Source organism: Rhinolophus hipposideros (genome assembly GCF_964194185.1).
Source record: "Rhinolophus hipposideros genome assembly, chromosome: 25".
Classification (NCBI taxonomy): Eukaryota; Metazoa; Chordata; class Mammalia; order Chiroptera; family Rhinolophidae; genus Rhinolophus; species Rhinolophus hipposideros.
In genome coordinates this window covers 9,878,079-9,896,028 of record NC_138071.1, presented here as the reverse complement: position 1 = coordinate 9,896,028, position 17,950 = coordinate 9,878,079, and the positions used below count along the sequence as shown (strand labels likewise).

General features: G+C 35.7%; 1 protein-coding gene across 3 annotated transcripts in view; it reads left to right on the top strand.

The window, feature by feature from the left end:
• WASL (WASP like actin nucleation promoting factor) overlaps nucleotides 1-17,950 on the top strand; it is a 63,460-nt gene that overhangs the window by 1,349 nt on the left and 44,161 nt on the right. The window lies entirely within an intron of this gene.

Genomic DNA, 17,950 nt, shown 5'->3' with positions numbered 1-17,950 from the left:
CGGGTTGGGAGCCAGCAGTTCTGCTGTGGGAAGGGGAATGTGTGTTGTTGACGGAAGCATTCATTGCATTGGCTGCCGGCGCTCCTGGGGGTGGGAAGGTTCTGCCCTGTGGCGTAGGCCTTGTGAGGCTGCATCTTACTGCGGTGGCTGGGTTGAACTGCGGTGGAGGTTGTTGCAACGCTGAGTCCATTTTTTCCCCCTTTGCTTGTTAGCACCTGCAGAATATGTGCCACTGGAACCCAGGAAACACCTACAGAAATGTCAACAGGGCAGTTTTACAACTTTTCTTAGTAGTGTTAAATATGTCAAACCAGGCTACACCTGCTTGTTTAAGAAATTAGAACTAGACAATTTCTGGAAAGTTACCGGATTAATTGTTAACTTTATAGGAGTCTACCCTTTGTATTCTGTCCCATCCAGTTGGAGATTGAACCATTTATTACAGGCGATTCAGATGTGTTTCATATTTCAGAAGTTAGACCTTAAAGAACATATTTTGAGTTTACCGATTAGAAGAATTAAATGGGAGTGGCTTAAAATCAGAATTTAGGAAACAACTGTAAAGATATTCAAGTTTCCCTCCCCCCCTCCACCAGCTTTTTTAAACAAATGAGAAAACTGAGCCAGTGAGCCCTAAGTCACACAGCAATTTGGTAATGTAACCAGAACTAGAAAACCAGGACTCCTGATGCCTAGTCTGTGTACTTTCCACTACATCATGTTGTTTGAGAAGGGTTTGTTCTTCCTTGTTATTATTTCTAAAAGTTAAAGAAATAATCACTTTTTTTTTTTTTTTTTTTTTTACCAAAACCAGATATAATTAAAAAGTGTGAGATTCTTCAGGCAGCACTAATTTTTGCATATTTTCAATTTAGGAAAATCTCCAGCACTTTGAATGTTAAATTATCTGCAAATGAAAAATAATTAAAATTTTGCTGGTTTATTACATTTGCTATGTAATCTGTGTCAGAAAGGAAGTAGTTTGTGACTTTGTTTTACATACCAGACACATTAGCTTTAGGCAGGAAGGACGTTGCATTTATACGCAAGTATACTGACTAATTGCTCTGTGCTTACCTGTACTGTTTACTGGTTTCAACAAATGGCAGGTGTGGAAGAATACTGTGCTAGAGAAAGAGAATGTTGCTTACTGGTTAGTGTGAGTTGGTTGCTGAATAGGCTTTCTGTATTCAGTGTTCAATTTCTTTATGCCATCTATTATTAATCAACTTTACCTTTTGAATTTCTGTCATGTAAAACCACACTGTTACCTGCTCTTCTGGTATGAAATTATTTCGAAGATAAACTTCAATATTTGACCTCTCCAGTTATTGGAGAGTAAAGTAAGAATGATATATTAATTTTTTGGAACCATCTTTTTTTCCTATTGATGACTATGCAGTTTTTGTAGTTAAAACAGTACTGAAACACAGTTTATTTTTTTTAAAAATCCAGCAATAAGATTTACAGATCTTTTGTTAAGATCTTTACAGATCATTTGTTAAGCAAGAAGTGTATTCAGAGTCATAGTCATGGTGCCAACTCTCAAGGAGTTTCATTCCTTCTGTTACTCAACAAATAAGCATTGAGTTAACTAAATGCTGAGGTCAAAACCAGGGGTGATGCCTGCCCTCAGGGAGCTTACTGCTGTGTTTGAAAAGGAAAATGCGTAAACTGATGAGTAAGTCAGTTCTTCAGAGTGCTGTGTAAGAGGTTGCATGTCACGTTGGAAAATGTCTTTGTTTTGTAGTCAACAGATGGGGGTTCAAATTCACATGGTCACTTTGGGCAAGTTTCTTAAGCTCCTTATCCTAGAGTTGGTTTTCTCATCTCTAAATTATGGATACTATCTCTTGGAGGGGGTTGTGGATTAGAAGGACTGTATGTAAATGTCTAGATGCTATTATTATTATAAAGGTTTAGGAGATCAAAACAGAGGATGAGTAAAAGTTTTTTTAGAATGGGCTATACCTGAATATTTAAGATTGGTTAGGTACCCCACCAGGTTGATCCGAGGTCTAAAACAGCTTGTAAAGTCAAGGGACCTACTAATAGTATGTTATGGAGCAAGGAGGGTTTCCGCTTGGGTATGCGTCAAAATCATTTGCAGATTATTGCAAATGCACGTAGCTAGGCCAAATTCCTAGGTAATGTTCAAATTCAGTGGGTCTGATGTGGAACTTGGGCATTTCTAGTCTTAGCAGGCTGAACAGAATAACGTGTCACAGTTTGGGAACCACTGCTGATGCCCGCTCTTTTCTAATAGGGTAATCCTGAAGCACATTGGAAATGTTAATAGATTTCCCTCAGTCTTTGGTCTATATTCTGTGAGTTGAAGTTAAATTAAAACCACTCCTTTTAGTACAGCATTACTGTAACTCCTAAGATGAATGTGTGTTTCATAGATGTAGGAGAGATAGCAGTTGCAGAAGTATTGCCCTAGTAGTGGGGAACCACCAGATCAAATTGGACTTTTGGAAAGTTGAGGGAGAAAGGTGGGGAGGCACAATAGAAGGTGGATTGAGGATTGTGAGAGTGAAGACAAAAGAGATCAGATAGGTGGTTACAGTAGTCCATGTGAAATATGAGGAGGGCCTGAATTAAGGCAGTGCTGATGGGAATTCAAGGGCAATTAAAAAGACTCCAGTAGGATTTCATCCCCCTTAGATAAGAGGGGTGACGGAAGGGAATTGGTATAAAGGCAAGTAACCTCCAACAGAAGTATGCAGAGCTCATTAGATGGAAATATGCCTAGATGTTAATGAGACTCTAAATTGGTGATTGATTTCATGGAGGAGGTGAATCTTCAGTAAATCTATTGTTTTGACACAGTTTTTAAAAATAGAGTTTGTGAAAGCTGAGGTTTCATTTAAAGTTATATAAATATATAAAGTACTATATAAATATATGTTATGTACTTTTACATAAAATAGTTTATTTGCTGGTAGTATTTTCTGAGAACAATTAAGAAGGGTTAAAAACAAATTTATCAGGTCTTGTTTTGTAGTTAGTTTTGTTGCCTGTCATGTGGCGGTGGTTTACTTTAGTTTCTGTAAAGAATATGTGCTGTCTTGCCAAGTAGAGTTTAATATCGGGAGTGCCAAAAAAATGTACACACATTTTAAGCGATGTTAATACTTTGGTCAATGTGGCTCAAGCAGTAGTTCACCATAATCAAAAGTGTCTGGACGCTGATGGTAACTACTTTGAGCATCTGTTGTAATTGCAGAAGTCAAACGTGACCTATTATGATCTATTATTATTGGTATACGTTATATAAAGTGTTTTTTCCTTTCTTAAAATGTGTATACATTTTTTTTCGCACCGCTGGTATATATAGTCCTGATAAGAAATTAAGGGTTGGGAAAAATAAAACCTTATACTAGCCGTCTTCAACCTTCTCTGGTCCAGTTGGTTTGGGGTTAGTAATGTTGTTGACTGTTACCTTTCCCTGACATACTCATCTGGTTTGTTCGTTTCAAGATTTAGAGATACTTCAGAAGCCATTTTTGTTAACCAACTTGAATCTTCCTTTAACTCCTTAGCACTTGTTTTAACTTGCTTATATTCTTAGATTTTTGTTTGTTGTCTCACTCTATATGTAATTCTGGGAGATTAGACGTAATGCCTATGTAGTCTTTCATATAATTCCAATAACATCTACCATACAGATCGCTGAATACTTCTTGTTTGAGAATTATAATTGCTAACTTGTTTATTCCTTAGGAGTGCATTCAGCATTTGTCTTACTTGATCAGGTTGTTAAGACCTATTTTTAATGCAGATGGTATCTGGATTTAAGTCTTCATTTATTAGGAGAACAAAAAGGTTTAATTCTGCTGGTGAACTAATGTAGGTGGTGGCCAGAACTCCAATACATACTTTGTTTCTGTTCTAAGTTCTTAAATGGTTTAGAACAGGGGTGTCAAAACTGTGGCCCGTGGGGCCAACTGTGGTCCGCAATCCATTGTTAATTGGGCCGCAGCAAATTCCAAAAATATATTTTGTTTACTTAAATAAACCAGGTGAGGCAATACGTACTTCACCTCGAGTGGGTGGCCCGGCTGTTTGTGTATTTTACCACATATGGCCCTTGGTGAAAAACGTTGAAAAAAGTTTGGACACCCCTGGTTTAGAAGGTGCCTAGAGGGATCGTTGTCTTGATGAAGGCCTGAATTAAGGCAATACTAGTGGGAAGTTAGGGCTGGGAATGTATTTCATTTTAAGTAATGTGAAAGGAAAAAAGGTTAAAATTCAAGGGATTTGGAATATACAAAGATGAAAAGGCAACCTTGCCTGGTATATAGGAAAAAGGTGACTACAAAAGTGTCATACATTGTGGATTGTAAACTCAGGAGGAGATTTAGAAGAGTCTAGCAGATCTGGGTTATAAATCCTATTTCAATTATTCTTACCTCTATAATACAGGAAAATATCTTAAGCAGTATGAGCCTTAGTGTCTAGAGTTGTAAAATGGTGTTAGTCAAGGATTTCAGAGAATCATGCAATAAGGTATGTGAAGCACTTAGAGCAGCTGACAATTTACAGTGTTCTGTGAGTTTGGAGAAGCTTTTGAAAGAATTTCATCCTTAGTGCTATTCACTACTCACTTTAGATTTCCTGTTAGTGGCAGGAGGTTGTAAAGTAGCGTTTTGAACTCTGTATTGTATCTATTTTGATTTAGGTAAATTAATTCTAACAATTTTATTTAAAGTCAGTTAATTATAGAGAATGTAAATTAAGTTACACACCAGCTGGAACAAGACTCGAGGGAGTTTCAGGGTTTCTGGGCAGCCTTAGCCCCACCCCAGGAGTGCTGACTGAAGAGGAAAAAAGGGTTACAGGTAATAAGAGTTAGGGGTTCCTGAGTTTTAGTTCATGCTCTGCCACCTGTTAATTGTGAATGTGAACAGGAATCTCTACCTTCCTGAACCTCACTTTCCTAATCTGAAAATGAGGGGTTAGACAGGATGACACCAATCTTTCTAGCATGAGTGTTCCATCATTCTATCTATTCTAGGTACTAGTGACTCCTTAGCAGGAAAAGAACAGCCTTCTGTTAATCCTGGCATTTCGGTGTGTTTTGCACAATGGAGACAAAGATAATATGTAACTAAGTGAAAAGTAGATAATCTGAAATCATTTCATGGTAAATTACCATTTCTAACTCACCTTTTTCTAAGCATCACAATTTAATAAACATTTTACTTTAAAAAGTCAGGTGAACAGCATTAAAAGACATTAGGAATAGAATAGTCCTCAGCTAATTTCTGAGTATTATTATTATTCCTTGTAATTACAAGGAATTTTTGGTTTATGAGGAGTATGGCACCTTTTAATTAAATGGAATTGTTTTTAAGAGTTTCTCTTTTGTTAGCCAATTCCATCTAGAACTTATTTCTTACATGAATGCTGGGGGTTACATTTTGTTGCTCATTTAAGGTAAAACAAGTTTTAAGTTTTTAGTTTCAGTGCTAGACTTGATAGTTATAGCGAACTGACTTGGTCATTTTGGAGAGCAATTCAAAGTCGAAGTTGAAAAGAGCGCATAGAGTTGGTATTTGTCACAAAGTGTTCTGTCTAGGAGCCATAGCTTGAATCCAGTCGGTAAGGACCCAGCATCATTGATAGAGTTCACTTTTATTGTCAAGGTTCTGGACGCACACAGGTCCCTACAGTCTTGTCCACAGTAATATAGTTAAATGCAATTCTTACTGGTGTGTGACTGAACAATCTAGTATTTTTAAGTGGTAAGTATTGTTTAGTAATTAGAAGACGTCTGGCATATTTAACTATATTCATAAATACAGTGTAACAAAAGCGTATTTCATTTTTTGTATCCATATCAGTATTCTTAGAAGTAGAGGATTACACCACTTTCCCATTTGTAACTCACCTTTTTCAATATAGGAGAATGAAATTAAATAGAAAACATCAATTTCACTTTGGAATCAATGTGTTTTAGAGGAATTGTGACCCTTTTTTAGAAAGAACAAATAATTGGGTAGAGAGTAATATTGAAGAGGCAAATCTAGAAAAGTCCCCTTTAGAAAATAGAATCAAATGAAAAATTTATAGTAACTTCATATTTCGATTACTATGACTGTCTCTTAATTTAATTGTTCCTCAACATCCTTGGCCCTTGGTTCCTCTGCCATAGTGATTTCTTAAAACTTATTTTTAACTTAACCTGAAGATTTGCTACAGAAATTTGTCCCCATAAAAGGAGTACTCATTAAAGGTCAGATAAATTGAAACAACAGGGAAATAAGAAAGACAACCAGGAACATATGCTGTTGTTAAAAATGATATGAGGACAGAAATTATCATGAGTCAAGTATACAGTAACTTTAGGACAGTGAAATGGTTTTCAAGTTTCATTTTAAAGTTATACTTTTACATTCGATTTGAAGAAGCTAAACCTGTTTAAGTATTGAAATACAGGTGAAGTTGTCTATTTGTCATACCTTTGGTGCCAAAATTAAAAATTTTAAGTGAAATGCTCTCTCCAGTATGGTGAATACTTTTGTTGCCATAAAAATATCAGCGGATACCTAAATACCTAATGAATTTTCATAATAGTAAAGGAGCTAATTGACTTATAAGTAATTCATTAAGCTAGTCAGAAGCTCAAATGATTTCCTTATTTTTATAAATGCAGTATCATCATGATCAAGTATTGAGGACTGAGTATGGCACACCCTCCTGGTATCTTGAAATACATGGAAGGGCTAAGGGAGCTCCAGTCCTCATCACTATTGGATTTGATACGTCACTGTGGGCCTTGAACATATGGACCTTAAATCACCTGTAGAGTTTAATCACCTATGGAATTTGTGTCAGGAGCAAGGAAACAGCTCGGTTCCAGTATAGGGAAATATGTGAGCAAGTTTTGAGTAGAAAATTTGCATGGAGTATTTGGAAATACTGACTAGAATGGTTTGGCTATCATTGAGAGTGTTATTTGCTTGAGGAGATAGTGAACGGTATGGAAGGGTAAATTGAGTTTTGATTTTGAAAGATCTTGAACTTCAAACTTAGGGGTTCAGCCTTAGTCCCTAAGTAGTAAGGAATCACAAAGTTTTTTGATTCACAAGTATCAAGATAGGAAGGCTCTAGAGATGGGAAAAACTGGAAATTAGTATTCATAATAAGAATGTTTTAAAGTTTACTAAACACTTTCTTCCTTATCTCAGCAGACTTGGCCTTGCTGAGGATTCTGAATTATACTAGCAGTACCTGGAACAAAAACAGGATGATGAGGGATAGTAAATCCTTGATCTTTGTGCTCAAGGCGGACATCTATCCCTCAGAGCAGTTTTTTCCTACTGTGGTCTGAATACTCAGCATGTGCCAGTAGGCAGCTACTCCAATCAGTCCAAGTTCATAGTAGCTGAGACCCAGTTGCCATACCAAGGCTACATTCTAGAAACATTGTGAAGAAAACACTTAGTTGGCTTTGTGTATTCCAGATGACAACAGAACCTCCTAGAGGAAGTGGCTAGAGAGTAAGACTCCTAGGACTAGAGCTTTTGGAATCCTTTGCAGGGTGTTGTTATTGAGGCCTCAGGAGTGGAATTAGATCTGTGAAGCTGGCCGTGCAGGTCAGGATCACAGAGGGAGGCAGCCTAGCTCCTGTTGGACTTGGCCAGCATTTGAGAAGGATGGATTTCAGTGAGGAGTGGAAGGAGAAGAAAGATGTTCTCTTGAATTTACCAGAAAAATGGTATTATACATATTGTTCTGAAATTTAAACTTTTTCACTTGTATTGATATATCTTTCATACATTTCCATGTCCATTTATATCTATCGCATACTTTTTATTACTACATCCTGTATTTTATGAGTTTCTTGTAATTTATTAACCTCTACTGATGGGTTTATTAGTTTCCTAAGGCCACCATAACAAAGTACCACAGACTGGGTGGCTTAAAACACATTTATTTGCTCACACTTCTGGAGGCTAGATGTCTCCAGGAACGATTCCTTCTGGAGGCAATGAACAGAACGTCCCCGTGCCTCTCCTGGCTTCTGGCATTGGCTGACAATCATTGCTGCTCCTTGGCTTAGAGATTCATGACTCTAACCTCTACCTATGTAATCACATGGTGTTTCCCAATTGTCTGTCTTATAAGGACACTAATCCCAGTCATGGGATTAGTGTCAACACTAATGACCTCATCTTAACTGTTTTCAAGTAAAGTCACATTCACAGATACAGGGGTTACAACTTCAACATGCCTTTTAGGGAGATACAATTTAACCCCTGACAATGGGTATTTTCACTTTCCAAGTTTTTGCCTTTAGAAACAGTGCTATAATGAACATTCAAATACATATTTCTGTGTATCCTTTCCAAGTATTTCTATGGCATACATTCTACAAAATGAAGTCAGAGGGCATGAGCATTAAAAATACTAATAGATATGGCTGAATTGTCTTCCAAAATTGTTGTTACTAAACTCTTTTTATTTTCCTCAACACTAGGATTTAGTTTTTTGAGTGTTTTTGCTTTTCGACCTGTTTTGCTGGTCAGAAAAATCTAATTGTTTAGTTTGTAGTTTTTAGTGAAGTTAAACATCTTTTCATGCCTGATGGTCATTTATATTTTTTCTGTGAATTGCCTGTTCTTTTCTTTAGACCATTTTTCTACTAGGTTTTTTTCTTAGTGGCTTGAAGAACTCATTAGGGATAGTAATTATATTATAAACTACAGTATTTTTGGCAGTTTATCTTTGACAGAAGTATTTTTGGTGTTTTTGGTCATTGCCTAGGTTTTAAATTTTTGTGTAGTTAAATGTAATAATCTTATTTCAGGTTTTTATTTAATACAGTCCTATCTCTGAATTGCAAGAATATTTACTCAGTTTATCCTAGTACTTTTATGGTTTTACTTTGAACATATTATCTTTGCTCTTTCTGGAAGTGACTTTGGAAAATGAGCGTAGTAGAAACCCAGATTTATGTTTTTACAGTTGGCTAGTTGTCTCAGCACCATTTATTGAGCAATTTATTTTTTCCCACCTTTTGAAATGGTACTTTTATAATTTACTAAATTACCAGATGTATTTAGATTCATTTCTGCATTTTCTTCTATTTATTTCATTTGTTTATTTCTTTGCCAGTATACAGAATTTTTACTGAAGTTTTATAATGATGATATACAGTTTGATTAGCGTTGAATTCCTCATTACTCTCCTTGTCAGTATTTTCTGGCTATTTTTGTGTCTATTGTTAGTATTTTTTTCAAGACCTCACGTCTCACCCCTATCCCTCACCAAAAAAATATTTGCTTCAATTTGGAATAGCATTTGATTTGTAAATTAATTAAGAAAGAATTGGCATACTGAGGCTTCTGGTTAGGAAGCAGGTCTTTTTTATTTAAGTCTTATTTCCTTCTGTAGTTTTATAATTTTCTTACTATGTAAGTACAAAAGTAACACACGCGCGCGCACACACACACACATTGTACTATACAGAGTTAAAAGTTAAAATACCCTTTTACTCCTCCTATCCCCCAATACAATTAGGCTCCACAGAAAAGTCTTCTTAATGGTTTAATGTCAGTCTTTCCCATCCTTTTTATATTTGTGTGTACGCGCGCTTGTGTTTCTGCATTTTACCAAAAAGGGGTCATGTTCTGGATAGTTTATGTGAAATACAAATACAGATCTGTCTCATGCTTTAAAAAACAAACGAAAAACAACACACTTTTTATTATGGAAACTTTTAAACATACACAAAGTATGATATAATGAACCTACCTATACCTATCACCCAATTTTAGTGGGTATCAACTCATAGCTAATCTTGTTTACTTGATGTACCTACTGTTATGGGTTAAATTATGTCTCCCTAAAAGACATGTTGACATCGTAACCCCTGTATCTGTGAACGTGACTTACTTGAAAACAGTTTGCAGATGTACCCAAGTTAAGATGAGGTCATTAGGGTTGACACTAATCCTATGACTGGTGTCTTTATAAGAAGACAGAGACAGATAATTGATTACATAGGTAGAGATTAGAGTCATGAATCTATAATTGATTTCTATTAGTTTTCTTGTTTTCTTTTTTATTGATTTCTGTTCTGATCTTTATCATTGTCTTCTGCTGCCTTTAGGTTTAATTTGCTTTTTTTTCCCTAGGTTTTTTTTTTTTTCTTTTTTTTAAGGTGGTAACTACTGAGGTAATTAATTGATTTTAGACTTTTTTTCATTTTCTATTATAGGTATTTAGTGCTATTCATTTCCTCCTAAATAGTGGCATCTCCCATACTGGATATGTTGTATTTTCATTTTCATTATTTAAATTATTTTCTGATTTTCCTTTTTATTTCTTTGACCCACTAGTTTTTTAGAAGTATGCAATTTAGTTTCCAAAGATTTAGGAATTTTCCAGATGTCTTTCTGTTATTGATTTCTAACTTAATTCTATTATTTTTGGAGAACATATGAATACTTTCTATTGGGCAGTGTTTTATAGCCCAAAATATGGTCTAAATTGGTGTTCCACATACACTTTAAAATATAGTGTAGTTTAAGTCTTCTTTATCCTTACTGATTTTCTGTCTACTTTATCAATTATTGAGAGAGGGGTATTGAATTCTTCCAAGTTATAAATTTGTCTGTTTCTCCTTCAAATTCTGTTTTGCTTCATAGGTTTCAGATGCATGAACATTTACAGTTATGCGCTCTCAAAGAATCATCATGAAATGATTCCCTTTGTCCTGATACACCTTCCTCTGAAATCAACTTTGTATTTATGGACACTGAAGCTTTCTTTTGATTGGTGCTATAATCTTTTTTTCATTCTTTTACTTTTGATCTCTTGGTGTTACTATACTTAAAGTGGGTTTCTTGTAGGTAGCACATATGATTGGGTTTACATATACCATGTTGCTGTTTTCTCTTTGTCTCACATGTTCTTTGTTCCTTTTCTCCTCCTCTTCTGCCTTTCTTTAGATTGCTTTAGTATTTTTTTTTAATTTTCTTTTAATCTTTTTTATTCGTTGTAACTATTTTGCTATTTTTGTAGTTGCTTTTTGGTTTATAGTACATATGTTTTACTTACTACAGTCGACTTTCAAAGATTATTGTATCACTTCACATTTAGTATAAGGACTTTAAAATAGCATAATTTTATTTCTTCCTTTCAGGCCGTTATGCTACATTGTCACCATAGATTTTACCTTTTCCATATGTTATAAACTTTAGATACATTGTCATTACTTTTGTTATAATGATTCAATTACCTTTTAAAGAGATTTGAAAAGTAAGAAAAAATGTGTTACACTTAACCCACTTGGTTATCATTTCTGGTGCCTTTAATTCCTTTGTTTAGATCCAGACTTCTCTCTACTATCAGTTTTCCTTGGTCAGAGCCTCCCTCCCTGCCTCTTTCTTTCCTTCCTTCCTTCTTTCCTTTCTTTCTTTCTTTCTTTCTTTCTTTCTTTCTTTCTTTCTTTCTTTCTTTCTTTCTTTCTTTCTTTCTTTCCTTCCTTCCTTCCTTCCTTCCTTCCTTCCTTCCTTCCTTCCTTCCTTCCTTCCTTCCTTCCTTCCTTCCATCCATCCATCTCTTATAGTTGAGGCAGATCAGCTGCTGATAACTTCTTTCAGCTTTGTGTATTTGAAAAAGTATGTATATTTTGCCGTGATTCTTGAAACATATTTTCTCTGGATATAGAATTCTACATTGATTTTTTTTCTCTTTCTGTAGTTTAAAGATGTTGCTCCAGTATCTTCTGATTTGCATTATTTCTGACAGGAAGTCTGCTGTTACCCTTTAATCTTCTGTAGCATATCTTTTTCTTTAACTGCTTTTAAGATTTTTGTCTTTATTATGGGTTTAAGGAATCTCATTATGATGTGCTTTGGTGTAGTTTTCTTATTGTTGCTTGTATTGGGATTTCTTGAGCTTCTTGGATCTTTGCGTGTTTAATAAGTTTATATCAAGTTTGGAAAATTTTCAGACCCTTTTTCAACTAACCACTGCTTTTCTTCCTGCGCTTCAATTACACATATAGACTGCTCGAAATCGTCCCACACCTCACTGCTATGCAGCTCTTTTTTCTTCTTCTACCTCTTTCTCTGTGTTTTGTTTAGATAGTATCTATTGCTATATCTTTAATATCACTAATCTTTTGTCTACAGTGTCTTATCTGCCATTCATACCATGCAGAAATTGGTTTTTTCATATCAGATGTTACAGTTTTCATCTCTAGAAGTTTAATTTGGATGGGTATTTATTTATTTCTACTAAATGTTCAATCTTTGCTTTAGTTGTGTGATAGCTTTAATGTCCTTGTCTACTAATTTTGTTATATGTCATTTTCTCTTCATGTATTCTTGTCTTCACTTTGGATTATACTTTTCTGCTTTTTTACATGGTTGGTAATTTTTGATTGGATACCAGATGTTGTGAAATTTATCTTGACTTTATAACCAACCAGCCCTTTGAATTTTTAGTGTTATTTTTTATTTTTCACCGAAGTCTTCTGTAATTACTAATTGCTGTATTTTAAGAGCATTCTGCTGTCGTCTCCCCTTTTTTTGTGGTAATAAGAAATCAAATATATCTGAAGATACTAATTTAAAAATTTTTTTCAATGTGTAATTATGTAGTTCCTCTCTTATTTGCTGCTGTTTCCTTAATTATCTGATTATTCTCAGTTGTTGGTCCAAATTTGTATTTGAAAAACTACTTTCTCAATATAGATAGCTGGATTGGCTTTCTTTTCTTTTAAATCAGTAGACTTTAAACAGCAATTTTAGATTTACAAACAACTTGTGCAGAAAGAACACAGAGGGTTTACATGTACTGTCTCTCCCCCGACTCCAGCTTTCCCTATTGTTAGCATCTTGCATTAATGGGATACATTTGTTTAAATTGATGAACCAATATTGATGCATTATTGTCAGCTAAAGTCTGTAGTTCACACGGGGTTTGACTCCTGATGTAGACCCACACGTTTGGGTTTTCACAAACAGATGCAGTGTGCCCGCCGTCACGGTGCTGTACAGTGTGCCCGCCGTCACGGTGCTGTGCAGAATAGTTCCACTGCCCGGAAAACACCCTCTGCTCCGTCTGTTGACCCCTTCCTCTCCTGCTGCAGTCCTGGGATCCACTATTTTTTTCTATTTTTAATTTGGTTTGCCTTTTCCAGAATGTCATGCAGTTGGAATCATGTACAGTATGTTGTCTTTATAGGCTGGCTTCTTTCACTTAGCAATATGCATTTAAGGTTCCTCCATGCCAGTTTGTGACTTAATAGCTTGTTTCTTTTTATCGCTAAAGAGTATTTCATTGTACCAGTGTTCATCCATTTACCCACCGAAGGAAATCTTGGTTGGGTCACAGTTATGAATAAGCTGCTATAAACACTCATGGGCTGGGTTTTGTGTGGATATGTTTTCAGCCCACTGAGTAAATGCCTAGCAGCATGATTGCTGTATCCCTTTAGTAAGCCTTTGCTTGCTTCTGTAGGAGACTGCCAAACTGGCTTCCCCAGTGGCCCTCGCATTTTTGCATTCCCACCAGCAAATTTGCACATCCTCACCAGTATTTGGTGTTACTGTTGTTTTGGATTTTAGTCATTCCAGTTGGTTTATAGTCTTCTCTCATTGTTTTAATTTGCAGTTCTTAGATCCATATGACACTGAGCATCTTTTCATATAATTGTGTGCCGTCTGTATGTCTTCTTTGATGAGGTGTCTGTTTAGCTCCTTTGCCCAGTTTTCATTTGGGTTGTTTGTTTCTGATTGTTGAGTTGTAAGAGTTCTTTATCTGTTTGGAACATACATTCTTTATCAGATGTGTGTTTTGCATATATTTTCTCCTAGTCTGTGGCTTTTCTTTCTTCTGTCAGTGTCTTTCTTGTTCTTTGTTTTTCTCACCCACTCTTTCTGCTTTGTTTGGTTTTAATCAAGCATTTTATATGATTCCATTTTCTCTCCTCTCCTGACATAATCACTTATATGTCTTTTAATATTTTTTGCCCTATAGTTTGCAGTGTACATTTACAGTCAATCTAAGTCCGATTTTAACACTATATTATTTCCTGGGTAGTAACGGTACATCATTAAAAAAGTATTCCCAGTTTCTCCATCCTGTCTCTTATTGCTGTCCTTCATTTCACTTACCCATAAGCCATAGTCACTGAATACAACTATTTTAATTTACATATTGACTATTAGAAAACTTGAAGTGGCTCATGTGAGTCACATTATGTTTCTATTGTACAGTGCAGAGTTTGGCAGTTCACAAAGTAATTGCTGATAAAAGTGGAAATCACCTATAAATCCCATCACTCAGAAATAACTTATTAACATTTTTGTCTGTATCCTTCTGGGTTTTGTTTTGCATGAATTATTGAATAATAAATGTACACATATACTTATTCTCAGCAAACGTATCTCCACAAGCACAGACATTAATTTTTTTGGCATTGTTTCATATCAGTAAGTACACCATTTTCAATGGATACATATGGACTTACCAGTTCCCTAAAAATGGACAGCATCACTACTCTTGCACTTTGGCGCCATCATTAACTAAAAATAAGGGTTACTTGAACACAGGCACTGTGACACTTAATGTGATATCCAAGATGGCCACTGGCATTGTATACAGCATGGATATACACACTGGACAAAAGGACGATTCCCATCCTGGTGGGATGGAGCTAAGATGAAAAGTATGGCATGTTTGGGCATCAGCGGATTATTCGACTACTATCTCTGATATATATTGAGTTAATAGCAGGAGATGAAGGTGTAAGTTTTTAATTGCCTCATGTTAAGAGCTTGAATCCTTGCCAAAGAGTTTGAACCTTATTCTGATCAAATGTTTAAAAATAAAATGGCCTTTCAAAATGAGAGGCAACAAGCATTTATTTGAGATCAGTAAGAATAGCTATTCGGGAAAGCACTAATTCAGGCAGAAGCCCAAACAGTGTTCTGATTAGGAAACAAAGGCAATGGGTATTTATGAGAAAGGGAAGGGGAACAGTAACATCAGTAGGAGGAAGACGTTAATTCTAAGCAGTGTTTTATATTTTCAGTCCATTAGTCATAATAACTGCTTTCTTGTTATTGCAAATAGTTCTTTGGGACACAATGTTGCTTTAAGCCCCGTCCAAAGATTATTTTGCCCTGTTTTAACATTCCAAAGATTTGAGGCATAAGATGTAAAAGGCACTTGTGCTGAGATAGAAGTTCCGGCTCCATTGTAAAGTGGCTTTGTTTATATTATTGTTTACACTGTTATGTTTTAAAGCAAGAATCTGTATATTCATGGAATATGTAGATTGGAAAGACAATTGGCAAGAAGAATTTATGGAAACTAAAATAGAGGCAGTGTCTCAGGCTATGCTAATACTTCAGGCCAAAGGAAGGTCTAAGTTTTAGATCTCATTTATGCAGTTGTATATAATAGCATATCATTAAGATCTCAGAGGTATAAGAATGTATATAACATAAATATAATTATTTATTTTAAGTGTATTGTTAAGTTTTGGGGCGGGTTCTGTTCTTTTTTTGGGGTACAAACAACAGAAACTAGTTCTGGCTGGCTTAAGCAGAAAGTAATTTATTGACTACCAGATGGAATCCAAATCAGAATTGAACAATAACGTTTCAGAAACAGCAGGAGGCTGGGAAGCTCTGAGAACAGCAGCAGGAATCAGTGGAACTTCTCTCAACTCCAGTTATCTCTTCCCCAAACCACTCAGTCCTGTGACTAGGTTTGGAGCTCTGAATTCCTGGGAGAGAATGTTAATCAATTGAACTTGAGCACAGAAGCTTGTTCCTGGAGAGAGGCAGCACGTGTCGGACATTAGCAGTGTTGGGGTGGGGACCGGCAGTACCTGCAAGGTAGGTTTGTCAGATACATAAAAGCTAGTTAAAATCCTATTGAGATATAATACATGATGATTTATTTGGTCTCTCACTGACCTAAATCTGCTTTAGATGCCAGTGTTAAAAGGATTTACTCTCTACTGAAGTGCTTTTTTTAGTTACAACTCCAATCTCAAATTTGCAGACAGTAAAGGCATAAGGGTGTCTTCGTATTTTGGGACACTTGGGTTTTTTTCCTGGTTCTCTTTGATTTAATTGACCAGCTTGCTGAAATCAGAGGAAATCCTAGCCCCCTAATTACAGTCAGTCCTCCATATTCAAGGGTTTTGCATTCTTGGATACAGAGGGCTGAATGACACGTTCTGGTATCCGAGGGGGGTCCTGGAATCCATCTCTTGTGATACCAAGGGATGACTACTAATTTCTGTAAGGTAGTAGTAGAGCTTTAAAATGATCAGACTGGAAATATAACAACTGCTAAATCTGATGATATGCATATCGGAATTAACATTCAATACATAGAGTACCAAGCAATTCCCTAAGCACTTTCTGTATGTTATTTCATTTCATTCTAAAAACACCATGATGAAGGAACTGTTCAGAGCACTTGCCATGTTTTAACTAATTTAATCTTCCTAACAACCCAAAACGAAGTTAGTAATATTGTCCCCATTTCACAGGTGGGAAAATGGATAGGGAAGTTAAGTAATCACCTAAAATCACATAGCTTATAAGTAAGGAATCGATCCCAGAGTCTGCTTTCCGTCCTCACGCTATTCTTTCCTGGGACGTCCCTGATTTCTCTGCCGTTACCTGGTCCCCAGTTTGAACTCAAGGCTCTCTTCTCAGCCTTCCTAGAGCACTTGATTTCTCCTTTCATTTTGGTACGTGTGGCATACTTTGTTATAGTTATTTTTAAATATACCTCTTTTATTAGGTTATTAACTTTTAAGTCAGGGACCATCTGTTAATTACCTATTTTTAGCACATAATAAATATTTGTTGAATTGAATGCCCTATTCCAATTTAGTTTTTAAGGTAGCCAGACATTTTGTGAACAAATATGATTTTGTTAATTCTTTTTATGATGAATAGTATTCCTCTAATGATCCCAAGTCTGTCCTATCTTTGACCTTATAAATTCCACATCTTATTCTGAGAAAGTGTTTGTAGAAAATCTTTTCCCTGGGACTTTCCAGAGCAGTACTGTCTAGTAGAACATTTGATAATGGTAGACGTGGTCTACATTCATGATACCTAATGCAGAAGTCACCTGTGGCTGTCAAGCAATTGAAATGTGGCTAGTGTGACCGAGGAACTGAATTTTCAACTTTAAATTTAAGTAGCTCTGTGTGGCTGGTGACTTCTTTCTCAGACAGTGCAGCTCCAGGGAGCAGAAGGAACAGGAGTCCAGAACCTAACACCACCCTCCCGCTTGCCCCCCTGCACCTAGCTATGGGCTTACTTACCTGGAAAGGACTGTAACATTGTGAAAGGTTTACTTGGTTCAAGGTGAATTAGCTCCCAAGTAATTTACACATTAAAAGAATATAGAACATTCAAAAGATTAAACATATGCATGGGATCTAAGCGTCACCCTTTCCATTTAAAGATAAATCGTTAGCTTGTTATTTTTTTCCATTACAGCGCCTACTGTAATTTTATAGAGTTAGTGTTATATTGTATAAAATCCTCACATTCCCTCTTGATTCCCAGGTTCTTGATTATTGATGGTAAAGATCTTTTAAAAGAAAAAAATAGCATAATCTACCTTTTATTTTAATGTAGTTAGCTTCCTACTCCTTTGCGGGGGTTGCAATCAAACATCTGATTATATGTGTCATTCAATTTAAGTAATAATATCTAGAGTTAGAAATATTGGCTTATGCATTTTGAGTAAAAATTGCCTTTTGAAACTAGTAACATTGAGTTTTTTGAGGAACTATATACAACGAAGTTTATTGAATAAGTAATTTATTTTTTAAATTATTGACTAGATCATTATTAATGTTTTACACTGCAATTTTTAAGTCTTCAATTGTGAAAAAGTGCCAATCTTGAAAACAACTTCAGGAAGGTTCTTGCCGTTTTTT